The sequence below is a fragment of the Lynx canadensis genome, chromosome B2 (assembly GCF_007474595.2).
Source record: "Lynx canadensis isolate LIC74 chromosome B2, mLynCan4.pri.v2, whole genome shotgun sequence".
Classification (NCBI taxonomy): domain Eukaryota; kingdom Metazoa; phylum Chordata; class Mammalia; order Carnivora; family Felidae; genus Lynx; species Lynx canadensis.
This window is the reverse complement of record NC_044307.1, coordinates 29,320,264-29,338,815: the sequence shown is the minus strand read 5'-3', so window position 1 is coordinate 29,338,815 and position 18,552 is coordinate 29,320,264. Positions and strand designations below refer to the sequence as shown.

The 18,552-nt window shown below is 44.7% G+C and overlaps 1 non-coding gene across 1 annotated transcript; it reads left to right on the top strand.

Moving 5' to 3' along the window:
• Nucleotides 1–14,407: 14,407 nt before the first annotated feature.
• Nucleotides 14,408–14,514, top strand: LOC115515059. Its single transcript, XR_003969129.1, has one exon. It is a non-coding gene; the product is annotated as a U6 spliceosomal RNA (small nuclear RNA).
• Nucleotides 14,515–18,552: the final 4,038 nt, after the last annotated feature.

The following is an 18,552-nucleotide window of genomic DNA, read 5'->3' as shown; positions in this document are numbered from 1 at the left end:
GAACTCTGGCAGGGTGTGTCTCAATTGCCACAGCTGTGCCCTTTTGATGAAAGAGGGTTTACATGGACATAATTCCAGGACAGTGTGTCTCCAAGAAATATCCTCTTGTTTTAGCTTGGGGGTTTGGTGGTGTGCTTGTGATGGTGACAGAAGTATTGCATTGGGACCTTGTCAATTTGGTTTCAGAATGACGTGGCCCTCGGCAAAACAAGGGTCTGTGAAGGTGCCCGGGGAGAATGTTTGTGGGTAGTCAAAGCCAGAGGTTGGGGTGGAACTCACCTGTGTGGGACAATAGGAAGGGAATGTCGGGGTGTCTTTCTTCACTTTCCCCTGTGCCCATTTGAATGCACAGATGAGACTCACCCTGTAGTCATGGCCTCCCATTGCTGATTTTCTAACTTGGTCTCAATTTACACACTGAGACCATGTGACTCTCCCATACACAACTGAGTTAGAAGTATTCGAAGTGAGTTTCCAGTCAGTTTCTGATCCAGTGGAGGGCTCTGAGTGATGTCCCAGAGGACAACTGACCCTCATGTCGCTGAGCTCCTGTTGCTTAGTAGGCTATTATAGCAATAGTAAATAATATTTCTTCTTTGGAAACAAGAGTCTCCCTGGAGTCATTTCAGTGCTCTTGTCTCAGAATCATATGCTTTCTTATTAAGCTGGGAATCTTGTACAATGCTGGTGAGTGTGCAATAGGTTTGTCCACAGGTACTCTGCAGTTTTGGTTTCAGAATTTGTGGACATTATTGTTAGGGAAAAATGTGTTATAAGATGACTGACAGGACTGATAAGGGAATCTCAGTCCTTGTTAGAAGACTACCCTTCTGGGATCCCCTTCCTACCCTGCTTGCCACAGGCACAAAATTACTACTAATGGGTGTGGAAGTAACCGAGTATAAACTGTCCCCTCTGCTGATGCTCTGGGCTCAGATCTCTGGAGAATGATCTCCTCTGGGCCCACTGAGTGCCTGCCGCTTGGTTCTTCTGCCAGGTGTTACAGACCAGTTTCCATAACATTTCCATAACACCCAACCGCTCTGGCCCATTGTTGCCACCAGTTTGGGAAAATGGCGAGGCGGTGACAGAACGAGAAATCCCAATGGAGATGGTGTACTCTGCCTGAATTTTGGCAGTCTCCTTCTTGTTCGCTTTAGTCCGGCCCCACTCCGCTCTTCTTGCCGGACTCGAGGAGACTTGGCAATGGAGGATCTGGATCAGACATCGGTTATTAGTAAGGCCTGGGACCCAATTCTTTCCTGTGTTGCCCCCCCCCCATAGTGGTGGAAGGGGGACCTGATCACTCCCCGGAGAACTCAGTGGTCTCAGCTGTAGACATATTGTGGGAGGGAAGGTCATAACCTCTGGTGTCTATGTGAGTGTGAATGTACGACTCAGTCTGGCTTGCCTGATGAGTTCGATTCTGTGGCTTCACGGGCGGGCTTCTTTAAGGACCCCAAAGCCTACGGAGTATGAGTGGGCCCATCTGCGATTTCATGATGAATGGCATACAGTCTATGGTGGCATTGTAATAGTTTCCAATCGTAAGTCACAAAGCTGAGACCACTGCGGCTAAGCGTCAGCTAAGTTCCTTCAGGACACTGCCAGATGGGCATCTGACTGGTCTCCTCATTAGAGGGAGCACCCCTATCCCTCTGCCTTTGTGACTCCACCTCACAGGAACATTATGGGGTTGGGACAGAGCAAACCTGCAGCTCTTGAAACTGTGAGAATTTTGAGAAGGGGCTTTCTGGACAGTGTGGAATTAAGATAACGCCCAGTAAGTTAAGGACCCTGTGTGAGTTAGAATGGCCCAATTTGGTGTAGGAGGGCCCTTAGAAGGAAACTTGGATGTCCCAACCATCCGCTGCAACTGGCATGTTGTCACCAGAGACCCAGTTTACCCTGATCAGTTCCTGTATGGGTCCCAACCTCCACAAATTCTCACCGGTGAACCAGAGGAAGAACTAATCTTGCCCCCACCATATGAACCTCCTGGTTCCTCATACTCTGCCACCTTTGGTCTCCCCACCACCTCCGGCCTTGGCAGATTCTCTCTCTCCTGGAACCAGTGGCCAGATTGCGCCCTCCGCCAGGCACAGGTGTTCTCTAGATGCCAGTCCACAGCCACCAGTACTACTCTGGGGGAATTTGAGCAGGGGCGATGAAGCCCATGAATATTCTCAGCCCAAGGGGAATCCCCTGGCAATTATCAGAAACTACGCAGGCTTACACCCCGCTTGACCCTGAGGCAAAAGAGGACCACAACAAAAGGATGAGCAAAGTCCAGCCCCCAAAAGCGGGAGGCAAAACCTCCTTAGCAAAGGAACAATATGTCTGCCGCAAGGAGAAAGGATATTAAAGCAGAAATAGATTTAGATTGAGGGGGACCAGGATCACTTCTTCTTGGCCCCAATGAGCCCACAGTCAAAATAGAAGTAGCGGGCCAAACTGTGACTTTTATGTGAATTCAGGAGCCACATGGTACCCTATGAAGTGGCCCGCTCCAATTCAGGACTGCCTTCGTCACGGTACGGGCCGAGGACAACCCCCTCCCCAGACTTGCCCACAATAGGGCCTCTGTCATTGTAGCCAAGAAATCAGGCATTCTGGTTGAATGCCAATCACCCTGGAAAACCCTGCCCTTGCCAGTCAGGAAGCCAGGAGGAGGGTAGCAACCAGTTCAAGTCTTGCACTCTGTGGTCTCAAACCCATGCACCTACCTCAGCCTGATACCAGGCTCTGCCAGCTGGTTTACCTGCCTAGACTGAAAGGATGCCTTTTTCTGCCTCTGTTTGGCCCACTGAGCCAACCCTTGTTTGTCTTCAAATGGACCAAAGCAGAGACAGGGTGTTGGATGCAACTGATTTAGATATGCTTCCCACAGGGAGGCCTGCCCTCTTTGGGGAGGCAGTGACCGGGTACCTGATCAGCTTTCCAAGGGAGGCCACATGCTGCACTCTTCTTCATTGTGTGGAGGATCTCCTCTTTGCCAGCAATACCCAAGAGAATTGTACAGAGGACACAAGGGCCTTCCTCCAACTCCTGTCAGACTCAGGATATCGGTTCTCATGGAAAAAGAGCATAGGGCAGGAAAAAAAAGAATGAAGGTCAACTTCCTCCCCTAGCGCCAAACTAAGAGGGGGCTCTGAGAGTTCCTGGGGGCTGCGGGATTCTGCCAAATCTGGATTCCCAGAGTCTCAGCAATAGCAAGACCCCTCTATATTCTCTTGGTAGGGCCAGATTGAGAACCCCCTAGGTGGACAGAGGCCAAAGCTGCCTTCCGAGAGATAAAGGCTGCCTTGGGACAGGCATCAGCCCTTTGGCCTGCCGCTTTTAAAATGACTTTCAGAAAAGATGGTACAGCTGCTTCTGTCTTTGCCCTTGCCCCTTGCTCCTGCATTTTCCTACATCTCCAGCTACAGCCAATGGTGTGGATGCCTCTCTGCCCACAGGCACAGTGTTATGGAGGGCTGAGAGTTGAATTCATTCTGTGAAGTCTTCTCTCAGTACCTGCTTGGGTATGCTTCAGAAGCCCCAAGGAGGAGGCTGAGACTGTGCCTTAAGGTGACTCTTGATGGAGTGGATTTATGCTTTGGTGTTATTTAAGAAAACTTCGCTGTGTCTCAGCCTGAGAGAGGTGGCAGCTCTCAACCCTGGGCAAAAAAAAAAAAAAAAAAAGGAAGGCCACAGAGGCCCAGGGACTCTCACCCTTCACTGCCAATGTCTGCAGAGCCAGAACAGGGCTCATCCTGGGGGAGAAGGAGAGTTGATAGACATAGATAGATATAGAGAGTTGATAGAGTTGGTGGGGGGTTTGCTGTTCTCAGATTCTATCTAGGTGTTGAGGTCGATGTACCACTGGGCATCCTTGAGGGCCCCTTGCCCGCAGGTTTTAGCTGGCCACAGTCTGTTTCAGTTTGGAATAAGAAACTCATGCCTCTCCAACTCTCGGTTAGCACAATACAAGGGCGTCCTCTGTGAGAATCCTCTGGTCACTCAGTGCAGATGCTGAACCCTGCAACTTTCTTACCTTCTGAAGAAGGGAAACCAGATCATGACAGTTCTGAGGTGACTGATTAAGTATTCACAAGCTGCCCAGATCTGCGTGACCAGGCTGGACAGAACCCAGACTTCACCTTGTTCAGTGATGGTAGCAGTTTCATCACAGACGGCGTTCAAAAGGCAGGGTATGCAGTGACATGCCTTAATCTGAACCCTCACCATTCGCAAGGACAAGCGATTCAACCGACTCCCAGTACCAAGAGAGGGCAGTCTACAAAGAAAAGGGCCTTACCGCAGCAGGGAAGAAATCTCCTCGAGGCTGGCTCCCAAAAGAAGTTCTACACTGCAAAGGACACCAGAATGGAGACAACCCTACAGCACAAGGAAGGGTTCGTCTAGCTGACAAAACAGCCAAGAAAACATCTAATAAGGAGGTGCTGTATATGATGATTGGGCACGGAGTCGAGGTAATGGTCACAGCCGTATTCATCCTCCTGCTGGTATGCAGACTGAAAATGTGTGCATAAAAACCCAGCCCTGGATGGCCCCAGGTATTAAAGATACAGAGCGTCCAGAAGGAGGCGCCAGCACTGCAACGGAAGGAGTCCCCGTCCATGGTGCTTGAAGCTGATTTGATGGTGACCTGAATAACTCCCACCTGCCCTCTGAAATGCTCTACATGCTCAAGAATGTCCAGGTGCTGGGCCACATCGAGAAGCTGCTCTTCCTGGAGCTCTGCTGACACATGTTCTTCCAGTGGTTCAGTGACTACTACGGTGACTACATCTTCTGGCCAGGCTAAGTGGACGCCAGTATCTATGTGGTGCAGGATGGGCTTCTGGAGCTCTGTCTGTCAGGGCCTGATGAGAAGGAATGTGTGCTGAAGGAAGTGATCCCTGGAGATAGCATCAAAAGCCTCCTAAGCATCTCGGACGCCATCACCAGTCACCAGCACCCCCAGGACACTATGTCTGCCCAGGTGGCCTGAGACTCCAACATGTTGCAACTGCCAGTGGAGGTCTTCTCTGCCATGTTCACCAAGTACCCCAAGAGCTTGGTTCAGGTGACGCAGATCATCATGGTGAGGTTACAGTGGGACACCTTTCTGGAACTTCACAACTACCTGGGTCTGATCAATGAGCTCTTCACCTATGGGTTCCAGCCCCTGTGCCTCTTTCCTGGCCCTGGCCTCCTGGACTGTACCAGCCCCGTGCATGTCTCCAAGTGTGTGGTCAGTGCCTTAGCTATCGAGGAGCCAAAGGAGACTCTTAGCCAGCAACCTGACCTCACTGGGGCCCCACTACCTGAAGCTGCAGGGGAACCAGTGACGATTCCCTCCTGAACAACCAGGTCTTGCCCCATCATGCCAAAGCTGGCACGATCATCACCCACTAAGGCGACCAGGATGGAAGACTGCACTTGTGCTGTGGAGCTGCCTGCACATCTACACCCCTTCTCACCAGGGGACTTGGTCAAGATCAAAGACTGAAAAAGGATCCTCTCAAAAGATAGTGAACAGGGCCTGTATTTACGGGTATCACTCCATGGGTCCACCACTCCAGAATCAAGAAGACCAATTCTGAGGAGCCCCAAACTAGGAAAACTGACCCAAGTCTGAAAAACCCACTCAATGACCTTTTGGAGAATCCTACATTCTTAGGATCTTCAGCCTTATTCCAGCCACATGCCAAAAGCTGGCTGGTCTACACATGACAGAAGCTTGAGGAATCACCAGTCTGATAAAATAAGTAGACTCTTACTCCTTGCCATCAGGTTGGCAGAGGTTGCCCCAGAAAGCTGAGGAAATAGGTGTTCCTGTTCAAACTCACTTTCCTCTTATGGATAGGATATTTTGTTGGTATTGATTTCCTCTAATCTGGGCCCCATTTGTAAGTATGGGGTATATTGAATGGAAGACTCTGGGAAATTTAGAAGGTTACTCTTTCGTTATGCTAGTTTGCCTGCCAGTAAGGAGGTTGCCAATGCCGTTTTGGGAAGTGTTTACACTGATGTGTGTGTCTCAAGCTTCAGAAAAAAAGAGATTAAATGATTTTTAGGACAACAGTTGAGGCTTAGAAAAACGTACAGCCTAAGGCCCAGGCTAAATGAGCTGTATTACTACCCCTATGACTAGGGGCAGGAATAGCCACGGGGAAAGGACTAGCATAGGAGACATAGGCTTTTCTGCGGGACTGACGAGTGGCCAACTCCCTAGTGTCCTTACAGAGCCAAATAAGATCCCTGGAAGGAGCTGCCCTCTAGAACAGATGGGCACTTGACAACCTCACTGCTGATAAAGGGGACACCTGCATCTTCCTTGGGGGAAAAAATGCTCTTATTTTGTAAACCAGTCAGGAATAGTCAAAACCAAACTCAGGGAACTAAGAAAAGGAACAAGCCCATAAAAAATGAAGATGATGCCCTCCGATACAGACTAGGTTTGTTTAAAGGGGCATCAAAGGGGTAATGTTAGGGGAAAACCAAATTGTAATAAGATGGTCAACAAGACTGATAAGGGAATGCCAGTCCTAGTCAGAAGACTACCCTTCCAGGATTTCCTTCCTACCCGGCTTGCCACAGGCACCAAATTACCACTAATGAGGGGTGCACAAGTAACAGACTATAAATTGTCCCATCTCTTGCTCTTGGCTCAGATCTCTGGAGAATGATCTCCTCTGGGCCCACCAGTGTAAAATAAACCTCTTTCTTCCCAAGATCTCGGAGTGCCTCGGTGATCCAGACCAGATTCCATTATATATATTCAGATATATAGATATATAGACATATAGACATGGATATATTCCTATATATACATATATATGGATAGATATATATACATGGATATATATGGATCTATCTATATATCGATATATTGAAATGTCTACATCTATACCCCTCTCAATAGATAGAGAGATTCCGGTGTCAGTTAAACAACTGTCTGACACAGGGCAGTATTCACAATGAAGGCAGCGAGCCCATCTTTCCAATCAATGTCAGTAGAGCAGTGGGCTAAAATAATGTAGTGTATTTTACACAGACTATCCCTAATGCAGGGGATTCTAAATCTCTCAGTTTCTCCCTATACACTTTGCTTACTCTAACTATATATGTGGGCTTCTCCCTCCTTCATTTCCTGGATTAAGAGCCAACTGTCTCTGACTAGTCTACCTCAGGATGGAGATTTTAAGAAAATTTCCCAAGTAGCTGCATAATCTTTTGTCTCAGGGAACCTCCTTCTCTTCTCTGGCCCGACATAAAATGCCTAATTCCACTAGTGAAAAACTGAACAAAAGAAAACAAAACAAAACGAAGCGAAATAATACAAAAACAAAAGAGAAATCAGTATCTTTTCATCTATCTGAAATGACAGGATTTAGGAGCAGGTGAACTCTTTCTCTGCCCTCTGTGTCTTTATCTCTCTTCAAGCCTCTTTGTGGCTTCTCACCTTTTCTGCCTTCCTTCCTTCTCCTCTTTCTGCGAAGCCTGGGGGTGTAACTTGCAAGGCTGGCTCTACAATGCCTCAGACCCAACTCCTCGTCCCCAGGCCATCAAAAGGCAAAAAGCACCCTTCTTGCACTTTAAATTTCCTCACTGGTTCCATGGGAAAATATTGACAATGGTACACTTTCAAGGGGACAAAGATAAAATATTATTAAGATAGGCATGCCTTTTAAATTATAAAACTTTATTAAGGTTTATGAAAGGTCAAATAAGTTCATGTTATCTCTGTTCCAACTTGTTAGCGAAAGGATGAATTAAAGTAATGGTTAAATTTGTCCGTCTCATAGTTTTCATGGGTAATTGTTAAAAATAGATTTCAGGGTCTTTGGTAACCTAAAACTTGAATATTTTCCTTAAATAATAAATTGAAATAACTTTATAGGACATTTAGGCCTCTTGCAAATCAAATGGAATGCTGAAACATTGCTTGTGAAACAGAGGTTGATGCTTCCGACTGCTTGTGGCAAAAAAAGAAAAGAACCACTAAAACTGTCTAAATCCATTGAAAAAACATGCTTTATGCTCAATGGATTCATGAGTGTACCACCTAAAAAATATTCTGATGTATCAGACAAGTCAAAATTGGTAACCACTTAGTTTTCACTGGAGACTAAGGTTTGTAAGAGTGAAATTTCTGCTAAATGTAATCAAATCTAATGGAAAGAAGTAACTTCCTATATAAAAAAGCAAGAGATATGTAAAATAGATATAAAAATAACAATAAATTTTGTTAAAGGTAACAATCAACTCAACAAAGGAGTACATGAATATGTTTATAAATATATAAATGTACCTATTTATAAGAAAATGAATATATAAATATGTTTTTTATAAATAAATGAATAAGTAAATATATTCATTTATAAGTAAATATAATTTTAATAAAGGGAAAACAAGAAGACAGCACTCCCTTTTACATCGTTTTCCATAAGACTTGTTTGGAATTACCAATTCCTTATAATCCACAAGGCCAAGCAATTGAAAAATAAGCACATCAGACACTCAAAAACATGTTAAAGAATACAAAAAGGGAGAAACACACCTGGCTGTCTGCATTAAACCTCAGCTCCTTCTTGAGGGTGCTAGGATTACTGTCAACTTTTCAAATCTTAATCCTCAAGAACTAACTGCAGCTGAGTGACATTCTTCAAAATAAGATAAACCCTCTCAACCTATGGTGCTATGCAAAACCCCCCAAAGGAGGGTCCACATAGACTGGTCCCAAGAAACTTCTCACCTGGGGTCGAGGATATGCTTGTGTTCTTTCAGATTCTGGACCTCTGTGGATACCCTCTCAGTTGGTGAAGACTTACCATGGCATCATGGAGACCCGCCAGGACATCTTCCAATGAACCGAGACTTCCAGAGAATGACTCTGAGTGAGCGGCCACTGCCCCCTTTTTCAAGAAGAAAGAAGCCTCTTCATGGACTCCTCATCCTGAAGCCACTACACAAATAAATGCAAGTCCTTGCCCCTGATATCACAAGGGGAGCTTTAAATGCCTGTCTAACCAGGCCAGGATCCTCTTGCAACACAATGGTTTTCAGATACCCAAATTCACAACTGATGGCCATGATTTCTGTCCTGCACAAAAATTCAATATGTGTAATCCTGATTCTTCTTGCCCTCATTTGTCCAGGCAAGCTCAATATTCAGATTGGGCTCATCTCCTTAACCCACCTCCATTTGATAGCGTAACACTCCTAGCCCGGGATATTCCTATTAGCAGTAATCACACAGAGTTCATGGAAGGAGCTAATCTTAACACAGCCTTCCAAACGGAACAAGAGTATTGGCCTTATACGCCAAGACCTCAATGGTGGCTTCCTGCAGCACCTCCTATGTGGTTAATAAACTTAGCAACTTATCTCCTTGTCTCCAGCTAAAAATCAACTGGCTTTTGCATGTACAGTCTAAAACCTCTACAAGGCCAGACAATGTTACCTTTGTGTCCACCACAAGCTTTGATATACCTCAAAAAACAAGCATATCTCACCCTCATAATGTTATAGCTTGCTCTAGTCTCAACTATTCAGACCACCCCTGGAATAATATTCCTTGGGCAACCTGTTATGGAGAGACTGAGCATACGCTTCACTGAGGTATTTGAACTATTATGGACAGGGTTGCTAGAAGACATCTTGAAATAAAATGTTCAAATAAGCCCACATCCTCTGAACAGTCTAGTAGAAGGAATGTTTTCTGGAAAGATGGAGGCTTAGCTGGCCCTCCAATTTCTGCACATAAAAGGAAATGGAAAGGACCTTGCCTTTTTAATCTTTGGAAGCTAAGACTCCACTTCTGCACTCTTAGGATTAGCAACAGTGAAATTTATGCAAATTGGCATAGGAACATAACAAGGATCCGTTTGCATAGACCAGTATTTGTGTCCTTCTCCCTATGTTCTCTTTGCTACCTCCACTTTACAGATCAAATAACTGGAAAATAATCATCATATCTCTACTTCCCAGGGCTGATTTATGTCTTGCATAAGTAATGAGGACATCACCTAATTAAATATCAAGTCTTTATTAGTACTTAGTATGTCTCAGCCTGGGTTCCTGTTCAGAGCTCTGAGCCCTCCCTATATGCATCCTTGAGGACTAATAGCACTTTCCAAACTTGTTCACCTCACTGAGGCCTCTCATAACCTCCAGTGACTCCCCAGCCTGTCCTCACAGCACACTTGTTCTTTTCACTATTACAGTTCTTGCCCCCCCCCTTCTATTTTCACATCTTGTCTGTCATACCTCTGTTCTCCCCAGCAGACTGTGAAGACCTGGCAGGGAGGGACCACTTTGTCATTGGAAGCCTTGCTTCCAACGTGGGCCCAGCAGATCCCCTGGCACAGGTGCATGGGTGGAGCAGTTACTGAATGAAGAAATAGGAGGACCGTGGAGCCCTTCCTCTACACTTTGCTTGGCTTCCTCTGTGAAGATTATTACTAGTCATGGGAGATTCCTATTGTATCTGAAGCAGGGGAAATCCAGAACCTCTGCAGAACGTTTGTCTTGTTCAATCCCTCCAGCAAATCTCAGTGGGAACCAGTGATACAGGAGCCTGCCTGTTCCCTGGTGTCCAGCGCTAGCACTGGAGACACAGGCATGAAGACCACCAAACAAAATCAGCACCATTATGTGGCTGACATGAAGGCAGTGGCTTTTTAAGTTCCCTGGGAAAACTCAGGACCTACAGGCTCCAAGGCTGGGCAAGGGATCTCCAGCTTCTGCGCTTCCCATTACTCTGTCCATCCCCAGTGTATACTTTTGACTCATGAGGCATCTTCCTGTCAGCCAGAAAAATGACACCCTGTTTCCCTAATGAAGAGCCCGGGGGCCCAACATGCACTGGTATTGGCCTTGCACTCTAGACTCAGTGTCCTGTGCTCTGACATGTCTTTCCCTTTCCCGAGTCCTCACCACTTCAAGTCCCCAAGCCTCTCTAGGCTCTAAATGGCTCCCAGTAAGTATCAAGCACTTCTCTAGTATCCCAGAGCACAGTGAGTCATCCATGGAGAACCCAGGCCAATTGACACTTCATGACTCTATGGAACTCTCAAGAAATCCCCTGCTAACACAACATTATATGGGAGAACACTGAAGCCTTATCTTCTGTAGCTATTGTCTAAACTAAGGGGAGTTAGTTCATCACATTTCCAGCTGCCCACAGAGTTGGGCTGTAGGACCCTAGGCCTTTCCTCTGGAGGCTGGGCCAAGGATGGCCCTGGGTCCAGCAGAAACCTAGGAACATCAAGAATTCATTGCCTATCTTTAGAACTTTGTACATGCAGATCCAGGGGGAAGATGGCAGCGTAGGAGGATGCTGGGCTCACTGCGTCTTGCTGATTAATCAGATTCCAACTACATTTGCGTAAATAACCCAGAAAACTGCCAGAAGACTAGCAGAATCAATTCTCTGGAGCCAAGCACAGATGCAGAGGCCCACGGAAGAGGTAGGAAGGGCGGAGAGGCGGTGCGCCTTACACAGACTGGCGGGAGGGAGCCAAGGCAGAAGGGCAGCCCGCTGGCCAAGCAGAGGCCCTGAGTCTGGCTTGCAAAAGCAGAGGGGTCAGACGGAGTGTGTTCTGACAGCAAGCGGGACTTAACATCTGGAAGTTTATATAAGTTAACAGCTCTGCTCAGAGAGCGGGAAGGCTGGAGGACAACGGGAGGGAGAGTTGCTGAGCCCCGGGATGAGAGAGCTCAGCTTGACGGGGAACAAAGACGCTCGCCAGGACCATTTCCCTCGCCCATCCCCCAGCCAAAATCCCAAAGGGAAGCAGTTCCTGCCAGGGGACTTGCTCCCTCCACGCAAACACCCAACGCTGTGCTTCTGCGGATCCATCGCTCGGGCGTTGGGTCTGACTCCCTCCCGGTGCCGCAGGTCCCCTCCCGAAGCGGATCTCCGAAGGATAAATGAGCTGAGACTGCCCCTCCCAACACTGTGCACCTTGCCGATCCACCCCAGCTAATACGCCAGATCCCCAGCACCACAAGCCCGGCAGTGTGCAAGTAGCCCAGATGGGCCACAACAACCACAGTGAATCCCGTCCCTAAGAGAGGGGAAGAGAAGGTACACACCAGTCTGTGGCCCCAGCGATGGGATGGGGGCAGACATCAGGTCTAACTGCGGCCCTGCCCACCAACGCAAGTTATTCAAGACAGCACAGGGGAAGTGCCCTGCAGTTCCACACCACTCCAGGAACTATCCAAAATGACCAAACGGAAGAATTCCCCTCAAAAGAATCTCCAGGAAATAACAAGAGCTAAGGAACTGATCAAAAAGGATTTAAAACAGTATAACAGAAGTGAATTTAGAATGTTACTCGAAATTAATCGCTGGGCTTGGAAACAGTATAGAGGACAGCAGAGAATCTATTGCTACAGAGATCAGGAACTAAGGAACAGTCAGAAGGAGCTAAAAAATGCTATAAACGAGGTGAAAAATAAAAAGGAGACAACCACGGCTCGTACTGAAGAGGCAGAGGAGATAATAGGTGAACTAGAAGATAAAATTATGGAAAAAGACGAAACTGAGAAGAAATGAGATAAAAAAATGCAGGAGTATCAGGGGAAAATTAGAGAACTAAGTGATGCACTAAAGAGAAAAAAATCTAGGCATAATCGGTATGCCAGAGGGGGAAGAGAGGGGGAAAGGTGCTGAAGGTGTACTTGAAGAAATCATAGCTGAGAACTTCTCTGATCTGGGGAAGGAAAAAGGCATTGAAATCCAAGAGGCACAGAGAACTCCCTTCAGACGTAACTTGAATCGATCTGCACGACATATCATAGTGAAACTGGCGAAATACAAGGATAAAGAGAAAATGCTGAAAGAAGCTAGGGACAAACGTGCTGTAACATATAAAGGAGACCTATAAGATTCGTGATGGATCTCTCTACTGAAACTTGGCAGGCCAGAAAGGAATGGCAGGAAATCTTAAATGTGATGAACAGAAAAAATATGCAGCCGAGAATCCTTTGTCCAGCAAGTCTGTCATTTAGAATAGAAGGAGAGATAAAGGTCTTCCCAAACAAAAACTGAAGGAATTCGTCACCACTAAACCAGCCCTACAAGAGATCCTAACGGGGATCCTGTGAGATAAAGTACAAGAGACATTTCTACAAGCATGAAACCTACAGACATCACAATGACTCTAAACCCATAGCTTTCTATAATACGACGTAAATGGACTAAATATGCCAACCAAAAGACATAAGCTATCAGAGTGGATAAAAAAACAAGTCCCATCTATTTGCTGTCTACAAGAAACTCATTTTAGACCTGAGGACACCTTCAGATTGACAGTGAGGGGATGGAGAACTATTTATCATGCCACTGGAAGTCAAAAGAAAGCTGGAGTAGACATACTTAAGACTTTAATTTAAAGGCTGTAACAAGAGAGGAAGAAGGGCATTATATCATAATTACAGGGTCTATCCGTCAGGAAGAGCTAGCAATTATAAATGTCTATGCGCCGAATATGGGAGCCCCCAAATATATAAAACAACTATTCACAAACATAAGCAACCTTATTGATAAGAGTGCGGGAATTGCAGGGGACTTTAACACTCCACTTACAGATATGGATAGATCATCTAGACACATGGTCAATAAGGAAACAAGGGCCCTGAGTGATACATTGGATCAGATGGCCTTGACAGATATATATAGAACGCTGCATCCCAGAGCAACAGAATAGACTTTCTTCTCGAGTGCGCATGGAACCTTCTCCAAGATAGATCACATCCTGGGTCACAAAACAGCCCTTCATAAGTATACAAGAACTGAGATCATATCATGCATAATTTCAGACTTCAATGCCATGAAGCTTGAAATCAACCACAGGAAAAAGTCTGGAAAACCTCCAAAAGCATGGAGGTTAAAGAACACCTTACTAAAGAATGAGTGGGTCAACCAGGCAAATAGAGAAGAAATTAAAAAAATATATGGAAACGAAAATGAAAATACAATTCAAATGCTTTGGGATGCAGGAAAGGCAGTTCTGAGAGGAAAATACATTGCAATCCAGGCCCATCTCAAGAAACAAGAAAAAGCCCAAATACAAATTCTAACAGCACACCTAAAGGAAATAGAGGGGAACAGAAAAGACAGCCTAAATCCAGCAGAAGAAGAGATATGGCTTTCCAGGGCGATGTCCTACCAGACGTTTAAAGCAGAGAAGATACCTATCCTTCTCAAGCTATTCCAAAAAATAGAAAGGGAAGGAAAACTTCCAGTCTCATTCTATGAAGCCAGCATTACCTTGATTCCTAAACGAGACAGAGACCCATTTTAAAAAGAGACCTACAGGTCAATATCCCTGATGAATATGGATGCAAAAATTCACAAGAAAATACTAGCCAATTGAATTCAACAGCATATAAAAAGAATTATTCAGTGCTCGCTTCGGCAGCACATATACTAAAATTGGAATAATACAGAGAAAATTTGCACGGCCCCTGCGCAAAGATGACAGGCAAATTCGTGAAGCGTTCCATATTTTTAAAAATGAATAAATAAAGCACTAGCATGAGAAAAAAATAATAAAAATAAACAAATAAAAAAATAAAGAAAAACTATAAGACATTAATCAAAGAAATTAAAGAATCCACAAAAAAATGGAAAGATATTTTGTGTTAAAAAAAAAAATATTCACCATGATCAAGTGGGATTCATTCCTGGGATGCAGGGTTGGTTCAACATTCGCCAATCTGTCAACGTGATACGTCACAGTAATAAAAGATAAGAACCATATGATCCGGTCAATCGATGCAGAAAAGGCATTTGACAAAATTCAGCATCCTTTCTTAATAAAAACCCTCAAGAAAGGATAGAAGGGACACAAATATAATAAAAGCCATTTATGAAAACCCCAGCTAACATCACCCTCAATGGGGAAAAACTGAGAGGTTTTTCCGTGAGATCAGGAACACGACAGGGATGTCCACTCTCACCGCTGTAGTTTAACATAGTGTTGGAAGTTCTAGCATCAGCATTCAGACAACAAAAGGAAATCAAGGCATCAAAATTGGCAAAGATGAAATCAGGCTTTGACGTTTTGCAGATGACATGATATTATACATGGAAAATCCGATAGACTCCACCAAACTTCTGCTAGAACTGATACGTGAATTTAGCAAAGTTGCAGGATACAAAATCAATGTACAGAAATCAATTGTGTTCTTATACACTAATAATGAAGCAACAGAAAGACAATAACTGATCCCATTCACAATTGCACAAGAAGCATAAAATACCTAGGGATAAATCTAACCAAAGATGTACAAGAGCTGTATGCTGAAAACTATACGAAAGCTTATGAAGGAAATTGAAGAAAATATAATGAAATGGAAAAAACAGTCCATTCTCACGGATTGGAAGAATAAATATTGTCAAATGTCAGTACTAACCCAACGCTATCTACACATTCAACGCAATCCCAATCAAAATTGCACCAGCATTCTTCTCGAAGCTAGAACAAACAATCCTAAAATTCATATGGAACCACAAAAGGCCCCGATAGACAAAGTATTTAGAAGAAGAACCAAAGCAGGAGGCATCACTTCCCGCCTCTACTACAAAGCTGTCATCATCAAGACAGCATGGTATTGGCACAAAAACAGACACATAGACCATGGAATAGAATAGAAACCCCAGAACTAGACCCACAAACGTATGGCCAACTAATCTTTGACAAAGCAGGAAAGGACATCCAATGGAAAAAATCTCTCTAACAAATGGTGCTGGGAGAACTTGGACAACAACATGCAGAAGGTTGAAACTAGGCCACTTTCTCACACCATTCACAAAAACAAACTCAAATGGATAAAGGACCTGAATGTGAGACAGGAAACCATCAACACGCTAGAGGAGAAAGCAGGAGAAGACCTCTCTGACCTCAGTCATAGCAATTTCTTACTCGACACATCCCCAAAGGCAAGGGGATTAAAAGCAAAAATGAACTACCGGGACTTCATGAAGATAAAAAGCTCAGCACAACAAAGGAAACAACCAACAAAACTAAAAAGCAACCAACGGAATGGGAAAAGATGTTTGCAATGACATATCGGACAAGGGCTAGTATCCAAAATCTATAAAGAGCTCACCAAACTCCACCCTCGAAAATCAAATAACCCAGTGAAGACATGGGCAGAAGACATGAATAGACACTTCTCTAAAGAAGAATCCGGATGGCCAACCAGGCACAGGAAAGATGCTCAACGTCGCTCCTCATCAGGGAAATACAAATCAAACCCACCTCAGATATCACCTCATGCCAGTCAGAGTGGCCAAAATAAACAAATCAGGAGACTATAGATGCTGGCGAGGATGTGGAGAAACGGGAACCCTCTTGCACTGTTGGTGGGAATAAAATTGGTGCAGCCACTCTGGAAAACAGTGTGGCTGCTCCTCAAAAAATTAAAAATAGATCTACCCTATGACCCAGCCGTAGCACTGCTAGAAATTTACCCAAGGGATACAGGAGTACTGATGCTTAGGGGCACGTGTACTCCAATGTTTATAGCAGCACTCTCAACATAGCCAAATCATGCAAAGAGCCTAAATTGTGGCTTATGGCAATGAGAAAGAATGCAATATGGCCCTTTGTGGCAATGTGGATGGAACTGGAGAGTCTTATGCTAAGTGAAATAAGCCATACTGAGAAAGACAGATACCCTATGTTTTCAGTCTTATGTGGCTCCTGAGAAACTTAACAGAAACCCATGGGGGAGGGGAAGGAAAAAAAAAAAAAAAGGTTAGGGTGAGAGAGAACCAAAGCATAAGAGACTCTTAAAAACTGAGAACAAACTGAGGGTTGATGGGGGGTGGGATGGAGGGGAGGTGGGTGATGGGTATTGAGGGGGGGGCATTTTTTGGGATGAGCACTGGGTGTTGTATGGAAACCAATTTGACAATAATTTCATATATTGAAAAAATATATATATAAGTAAAAGCAAAAAAAGGAAAGAACTCTGTGCATGCACCTCTAAAAATTGACGCTGCTGCCCCATGACAGAGCTGTCTTTAACCGCTTTCTTCTTCTGTCTCGTCACTTCCCCCAAGTGTCCACTTTTTCTTCAACACATCTTTCTGTTTGTGTGTGCCAGTGCGCATGTGAGGATTTGCATAGCAGCATGACTCCAAATGGACAGCAAGTGCTGGCATGATTCCTCCCAGAATATGACAGCATCTCCTTTCTAAAGCAAGAGTGATGGCAGGGGTTTCAGCCATGGCCTAAAACGGCAGATTCCAGCCTTCTCTTCTGGACTCCTCCCACCTCCTGTGATTCTGGGCCAGTCTTAATCTCTTGATGAGATCATTCACCCATTGTACCTTGAGAGCTTAGACACGTAACTACAAAGCCATTTCTCCAGAGGATGTGATGTCAGGCTCCATTAACAGTGGATGGGGTGTCTGGTAGGGAGTGCTCAGCCACGCCTGTATACTAAGAATTCTGGTGTACTGTATACAACTGTAAAAGCCGGCATAATGTAGGCAAATGTGTGGAGCCAGTGAAGATATAGCAGGTCTTTGTCCCTGCCAGGTACGCAGGACATCACTGACCCAGGAGTGTATGAGTGTGCTCCCTTGTTTTATGACGTACGCGAATGCAGCCAAGACTCTGCTCAAGAAGTAGGTCTTCAGCACCCACCCCACCCCACTAGCACCTACTTTTCCCAGTAGAGAGGGGCGTGGATATCATTCAGGCAGAAACACTGTATCTCTGAATACCTCCACACCTTCCACACCAGAATACTTCCACACCTGCCTCTGCTGCTAGGCATGCAGAGATCTGTTATTCAGAAGGACATAGATCATTTCCAAAGGCAACTAATTCGCCAAAGATAAAGTTCTTGCTTTGCTTACAGTTATAGTTGTGCCCCTGTATTAGATACCCGAGGAAGAAACATGAAACAGATGTGTTTCTTTCTCATACAAATGAAACCTGGACGTGGCTAGTCTATAACAGATTATGGATTGCCCACCATCACATACAAGTGATCTCCCTGCTCTAACATCTTAGTATATGATTTCCTTGTCAACATCTAAAAAAAATCAGAATCCCTACTTCACACATTATGCTATGGATAAAACCTCAAGTTCTTTCCATAAAAATTAATTGGTCTTAGAATAAACTTTCCTTTAATTATTATATAAATTTTAGATAAAATGGCAACCTCTACATTGAGATATAGTGTTTTAAACTGAATCAAGTAATTAAAATGTTTATTATTTTTTCCTGGAAAACACTTTATCACACAAATATCCCATTTTGGCATATTTCTTACTTTGACCTTTATAAAGCACAGCACCAAAACAAAAACTGTGTGTGTGAACAAAGCTCCCAGATAAACTGTCTGAGTTCGATAGAAGGCTCACAATGGAGGTGCAAAGTAGCAAGACCAAAATCATCTACTTCATTTTTTTTCCTATTTTTTTCCCCAAATTTTATTTAAATTCTCGTTAGTTAACATACAGTGCAATATTAGTTTCTAGGGAGTACAATTCATGATCCTCATTTATTCACAAAAACCAGTGCC